Consider the following 5,962-nt stretch of genomic DNA (forward strand, 5'->3'; position numbering starts at 1 on the left):
ACCCGTGCCATGATGTTCCCAGTGCAAAAAGTTACATTGGGGCCAGTGTCGACTAGGTTTAGAGGTTTTCTATGAATGCGATCGGCCAGGCCATATCATGCGTGATTGACCCGCAGTTAGTTGCAGGGGTAGGTCCCATCCCTCAGGGTCGGTAGCTGGGTCTTTGCCATCTATACATCCTTTAGGACAAGGTTCACATGCACCAGTCTGGCATGGTAGAGGCAGGGAGAGAGCCCCCAGTTCTAATGGTCTCCAGCACCGTATTTGTGCATTGGCGGGGCAACAGGATCTTGAGTCTTCCCCCAATGTTGTCACAGGTATATTACTGGTATTTTCTCATGATGTATATGGTTTGATAGCTCCGGGATCCACATTGTCATATGTTACTCCATATATTGCGGGGCTGTTTGGGGTCAAACCGGAGTCGATCAAACCTTTTGAGGTATCTACGCCCGTTGGTGAACTGGTAATAACTAGTCGGGAGGCCCTAATGACTATAGATCGAACCTATCCAATTTTTACAATACGATGGTTGGCTGTTCACGACCTAGCTGTAACCGGTGATAGCTAGTCGAGTATATAAAAATTGTGTAGTTGTGATTTGTGACCATCGTACTATGGTTGATTTACATGAGTTAAAAATGGTGGACTTTGATGTTATCATGGGCATGAATTGATTGGCTTCTTGCTATGCCAATGTTGATTGTAGAATGAAAATGGTTTGCTTCCAGTTTTCGGGAGAACTGGTTTTAGAATGGAAAGGAAATACTGCGTCCCCGAAAGGTAGGTATATTTCCTATCTAAAGGCAAGGAAAATGATCACAAAAGGTTGTATTTACCATCTAGTTCGGGTTCAAGATGTAGAAGCTGAGCCGCCAACTCTTTAGTCTTTCCCCGTGGTGAATAAATTCCCTTATGTATTCTCGGAAGAGCTTCCAGGCCTTCCTCTAGAGCGGGAGATTGATTTCGCTATAGATGTGCTATCGGGTACAAAGCCTATATCTATTCCTCCTTACAGGATGGCTCCTGTAGAGTTGAGAGAGTTGAAGGAGATATTGAAGGACTTGCTTGAGAAAGGATTTATTAGGCCTAGTTATTCCCTGTGGGGAGCACCCGTGTTGTTTGTCTGGAAGCACTACTACAAAAATGATCTTTAGCGGCAATTATTTAGCAGCAATAAGCTGATTGCCGCTAATTTATACGGTAATGCCAAACTATTACCGGCATATGCACATTAGCCAGCAAATAATATATTTTTATCGGCAATTTAATAAAACGGCCAGCAAAAGAGCCTATTTTTATTTTTTTATATGCCCTCCAAAAGCAAGCCCTATAATTTTTCATTTCCCTCTCTTCTCTAACTCATCCCCCTATGGCTTTTTGGTATTCATCTTCTTTTGTTGTTCTTGCCTTGTCTGTCATCTTTCATTTAGCCAACAAATGCCCTCTCATCGTTCCATATTTTGAAGATCACGGTGTTAGATTTACTCCGGTCAAAAAGGTAATGGCTAACTGAACCTCAATTTAAGGGGAAATTCTTTGTACAAGATCAGCTTATGTCTCTCATTTGCATTTTTTTTCCTCTTTATGAGTATCTGATTTGTTCATGCTTCTTGTTGTTGATTGGAGTAAATAAGCTCTCTGGTTTCTTTCTTCTTCAATTTTACTGTGCTATATGTTAGTTTGATCTTTTAGATCGGCATTTCTTTGTGCTCAATTTGTAACCATAGGAGACTGGGTTTAATTTTCTCTCTATTTCTTGTGATTTGGTATGATTAATATTCATTTGTTTATACTATATTAGTAGTTGTGGTGTTTCCTCAAGAGGAAAAATTAAGAAGCCTATTTGGTGTTTGATAAAATGTCACAAAAGAGATAATGTTAATGACTATATAATGGTATATTGTTTTGCAAGTAGTTCCTTAAACCATTGAAAGATGAGATTTCCATTTTAGACATTTGTAGTTTAAAATCCTTTTAGTTAGATTAGCCAAGAAAAATAGAATTACCTCTTAGTTAAATGAGGTTGTTAATATCGTGTTGTTGGTTCTACTGGAGCGAAGATATTGCTTCAACTCTGAGAGCACCAGAGCTTTTTCAGTGTTCTGACTTGCAAACAATGACACTATATTTCTTACTAAATGTTTTCATTTTATATTTGTCACTTTAACTAAAACTTCAGCATGATGGTCTATGTCAATGGCATTTAATCTTGTTGCATTGATTGGCAGGATTAGCTATTAAAACTTTTATATGTTATAGGCTAACGTTATTTATTCAGTAGCTTGTACCATGTCATTTCAATGGTGTGTGCCTCTACTCATTTATGATGACTTTTGATTCTACCTATACATCCTGCTTCTATTCTCATTTTAATATAGTCTAGGAGTGCTTCCATGTTATATTAGTAAAAGTGATGATCCTGTTACTGCTTTTATTTCCTAAAGGTCGAGCTCTATGATTTGTTTTCTTTAACTGACTAGACAGTAAGTAGGATCACATCTCATGCATCCTAGCTTACACTTATTCATTAAGTTCAGTTGGAATGTACTAATAAAACAAAATCAATTGGCATGATCATGTATCCTGGGGAATATGTGGAAAGAAACATGTTTTGAAATCTATATGTGTACACTTTTTGGGTTTTATTACTGGACTGTATGCTATAGCTGACTAATTACTTTTTTTTTTATGACATGGGAACCCGCAGCCACTATCCTTCGGGTGCGCACAGGGTAAACCCAGCCCCTGTGCAATAGCTCGCAAACCACACAGGATAGGTAACCCGCACTAGGAAAGCCCGGTGCGACGAGCTCGACCCAGAAGGCATATCCCCTGCTATCGTAGGCAGGGGGATTCGAACTTGAGACCTCCATTATGAAAGCCACATGCTCAAACAATTGAGCCGTCCTTGCAGGTATTCTGACTAATTACTTAGCTAGAGGTATTCTGGATGCTATACATATAAAATTACTGTTATTTATAAATATAATAAAAAGATCGTACAAAAGGCTTAGCAAAATTTAGTAAAACATCTTACAAATTCATTTTCCTAAAAAAAAGGATATGCTTCCCCAAGTTTGATACTGACAATTGGCAAATGGTTTAAATAATTGGAACAAATATCCCCTTGCTAATTTTACAGGAAACCATTTGGAAATTTGGGGTCGGAAAACTAAAACGCTCCAGATACTACGGAAAACACTAACTAATGCAAGATACCATACAATCAGGAAGATAAATTAGTCTATATTGTTACATTATGGCAATTATAACAGGAACACAAATAATGCTGGTCAAATATATCTACCATAAAAGTATAAAATTCTTCAACGTTTTATGCCATTTCGTCGAGTTTCCTAGTAATTGCAGTGTATTCTTGTTACACCTCGGAAAAATCATCCGTTGGTACGCAAGTGAATGAACTAGCAAAATACGAGTATCGGGTTAATGATGACTTAAGGGCATTTTGGGAAAGAGTTATAACGTCCCTTAGATTGGTATTGAAGTGTTAAACAAGTGTTAAGAAGGTTCCATGAGGATCGGAGATCAAACGAAGTGGCGAAACTAAGTTCAGTGACTGATGAGTTCTACGGCTCATTATACGGACCGTATAGTGGACCGTAAAACCATCACAGTGAAGGTTGGTTGCTAGTGAAATTTTACGGTCAGTTATACGGACCGTATAAAATTTATACGGACCGTATAACGAACCGTCGAATGGTCACAGTGAAAGGTTGCTCACTGGTAACGTTTTACGGTCAGTTATACGGACCGTAAAACTGTTTTACGGACCGTATAACGGACCGTCAAGTAGTCACAGTGAAGGGGTGCTGGGCAGACCCATTTCACGGTCTATTATACGGACCGTATAACCATTATACGGACCATATAATGGACCGTATAATGGAACCCGACAGTTCAGTGATGCTTTAATAAATAAAGACCAAGTTCATGAAAATCATTTCCACATTTCATCTCTCTCTAAAACATCTCTCTACAACTTTTGTACAAGTTTTCAATGGTATTATTCCATCAACCACATTAAACAAGTAAATCCAAGGTAGAAACCCATCAAGGATCATCTAAAGTCAAGAAACCCAAATGGAGAAAAACTAGGGTTTTACTCAAAGTGGAGTATTATCAACAAAAGCTTGTCCCTACAACTTCTAAGGTAAGATTCATGATTTTTATATGATGTTTACGGTATTGGAGAATTACAATGCATGGATTGTAGAAAACATGGTCCACTAGGGCATGAATGATGAATAGTGACGTTTTTGAGACATAGTTTGAATTGAATCATGATTGTTGTTGTATTGTGATATGAGTGTGTTATAAATGACGTTAAGATCATGAAAAAGACATTGCATATGGATGAACGAAGTTGGGTGTTGTGACCATAAATAGGGACAAATGGAAGTGAATTGAGAATGTGGATAATGTAGATGATTAAATGCCATGGAAATGATATTATAAATGTGTTGTTGACGTTTGGGGGTTGAATTATGATATGGACAAATGTTGTATAGTTAAAGGAGATGCTGTCCAATTTTCTCTAGTTCTAGGCACGTGCACTAGTTATCGATACTAATGATAGTATGACCTTAATGAAGGTAGAAACGTGAGCATCGAAGGAGTACGTGCAAGTGTAGAATAATTCGACAAACAGGTATGTAAGGCTAACCCTTCTTTCATAAGGCATGGTTCTTTGGCCAAACTCCTAATCCCTCTATATGAGCATGTTGACTACAAATGTTTCACATTCCGAGCTCATAAGCTCACTATCCTTGAATGGTACTACGAATGCGCTACGCACCTCAGGTGACGAGTAAGACTACGATATAGAAGTAACGATAACGATAATGATAGTAATGATGATGGTGATAATAATGATGCTAAAGGTGCCTACGGGCTGTTATACTCATACGTGCCTATGAAGGGCTATGATGAAACCCCGAGCTTATAACGCCGGGTAGAATATATGTGTCTGAATATGTATAGAATATGTATACGATTATGAAACGCGCGCACACATCTGCATATGGTACGGATAACCCTGAAGCCTTGGTAGGGCCAGGTATGAGTAACATTGAGCCTTGGTTGGCCAAGTATGTATATGAAATACTGATCCAATGAGGTCGGGTACGCTATGTAAATGCCATGTATACGAAATGACTATGTATGTATATACTATGTAAAAGAATGTGATGAGGCTATGTATAAGAATACGAATAAGCGACATAATGATGATGATATTATTGTCTCCCCTCCTATGCTATTCCATATATTGTTCATTATGTTGTATATCAATGTTAATCATGCTTTACATACTCAGTACATTCTTCGTACTGACGTCCTTTTGTTTGTGGACGCTGCGTCATGCCCGCAGGTGCACAGGGAGACAGACTTGACCCATAGCTGTCTATTTGAAGATTTCATAGAGAGCTCCATTTCCTTCGGAGCCATATCTTTTGGGTACTCATTCTTTTGTGTATATAATTATGGGCATAGCGGGGTCCTGTCTCGCTCATGATATGTCATACTCTTAGAGGCTCGTAGTCATGTGTATGTGGGTAGAGATGTTTGGCCATGTCGGCCTATGTTTTGTATATCTTTTGTTGGCCTCGTCAGCCTTGTATATTTGACATGGCATAGATGCCCATGATATGTTAATTGATGATGGTCGTCCAATGGGACTAGCTGGATTAATGATTTAAAATGCATGAAATGAATTATGGTTCACCTAGATGTTATGATATGCATGGTAAGGGGGTGCCCGGGTGGGGTAGCACCGGGTGCTCGTCGTGGCCCCTTATGTCACACCCTAATTACGCTAGGGTGTGATGGGCACCCGACCCTTACCTAGGGCCGAGCGAACCCTCAGACTCTTGCTGCACATAAAATCATGTCAAACTTTTCAAATCAAATGAGATGAAATACATCGTAATTTTTTTTTTTC

The 5,962-nt window shown here is 38.8% G+C and overlaps 1 long non-coding RNA gene across 1 annotated transcript; it reads left to right on the top strand.

Moving 5' to 3' along the window:
* Window positions 1-1,221: 1,221 nt before the first annotated feature.
* On the top strand, window positions 1,222-5,735 carry LOC132633867 (uncharacterized). The gene is made up of 3 exons (XR_009579889.1): window positions 1,222-1,501; window positions 2,711-2,917; window positions 5,393-5,735. It is a non-coding gene; the product is annotated as an uncharacterized LOC132633867 (long non-coding RNA).
* Window positions 5,736-5,962: the final 227 nt, after the last annotated feature.

This window comes from Lycium barbarum, chromosome 3 (genome assembly GCF_019175385.1).
Source record: "Lycium barbarum isolate Lr01 chromosome 3, ASM1917538v2, whole genome shotgun sequence".
NCBI classification, from domain to species: Eukaryota; Viridiplantae; Streptophyta; class Magnoliopsida; order Solanales; family Solanaceae; genus Lycium; species Lycium barbarum.